This window comes from Strigops habroptila, chromosome 12, assembly GCF_004027225.2.
Source record: "Strigops habroptila isolate Jane chromosome 12, bStrHab1.2.pri, whole genome shotgun sequence".
Classification (NCBI taxonomy): Eukaryota; Metazoa; Chordata; class Aves; order Psittaciformes; family Psittacidae; genus Strigops; species Strigops habroptila.
In genome coordinates, this window is record NC_044288.2 from 17,592,640 (window position 1) to 17,594,079 (window position 1,440).

A 1,440-nucleotide genomic window follows, 5' to 3' on the forward strand; every position below is an offset into this window, starting at 1 on the left:
GCAGAGCATGCTTTTGCCAATAACAAATCCAATCCAGAAGCTTTCCTTAGAGTAGCTAGTTAACTCACCCAAATTTGATTTACAGAGACACCCAACTGCAAAATATTCTTAACTCAAGAAGTCTGAACAGTGACTGATGTTATCTAAAAAGCCTGGAGGTGGTTTGGTTTTTTTTTTTTAATGGGAAAAAAAGAAAGTGTGGCTTAAAATAGCTCTGGCTCCACTTTTAGCTCCACAGCTCATTAGAAAGACAATAAATGCATAGTCAGTATTTGCTCTTGTGGAAGTTCATGAATGTCTAAGAGGCTGAGGATTATAATTCAGTGCGCACACACACCTTCTTATCATGCTAGAAGCATTGGGGGAAAAAACATGGCATATTGTGAAATGTAAATTGTAGAAGGATAGAGACATTTTTGTATGCTGCAAAGAAGATATAACCTAAAAGTGCCATCTTTCATTAATGACATTGAAGAATCCCAATTTATATTGGGATATATTCAAGAGTGGTGTTTTCTCAACATACTAATGCCCTTAATACAGTTACAAGAAGAATCAGCCACTGAAGCAGTAACTGTTTGAAATGTACTTCACACAATCCCTGGGGTAAGCAAAATAAACCTCAGCTGTGTGCAAGGCTGTGTCAATAAGCCAAGACCACATCTAGCAGCACACTTAACTAGACGATTCCAACTGAAGCCTCCAACTCAGAAAGAAAAGAAAATCATGATTAGATGCATTCTTGAAATTCAGGTCTCAAGGCCAAAAACAGATCCTAACATTCATGGTACATAATTGGGTTATGCCTCAACAGAAGTTCAGGAAGACTTGCAAGCACGTTTGAGGAACAGAATTGCATCTACTATTTCTGCTGAAGGCAACTTGTATACAACCCTTTGAAATTCTCCTGATAAAGCCTTTTAGAGCTTTAAAAAAATAGCTATGTTTAAATGATTTATTGAGAAGAAAAGCACATCCAGTCTATTTTGTGAATAAGCTACATGTCTTATTAATGAAGGCAAATATCAGACAAATATTGGGGGGAGGGGAACTTTTTAAAATAAAATCAAAACTGACACCACTGTATTTCAGAAGTATTTGGTTGCTTTTAGATTAGTTAAAAGACTCTCTATCCATTTTCAGTTGTTTGTTTGTTTTTAAAAACACTTTTTCCTGGCCCTTTTAGTATGGAAAAAATGTCTGTCTATAAAGATTAGGAACTGAACAAAGCTGAGCCTGACTCTCACATCAGCTTTACAGCAATGCGACTTCATCAAATCACAATGATTTCAACTGGTATGATAAGAAAATCCAGCCCATCCACACGTAAACATAGCTTTAGTAGTAAGTCTCTCTCATCCAAAAAAGTACTCACCAAGTATCAGTATATGTGTTCAATAAACCATAAAAGGAAGCGTTAGCAAAAGGGGTTTTGGGCTA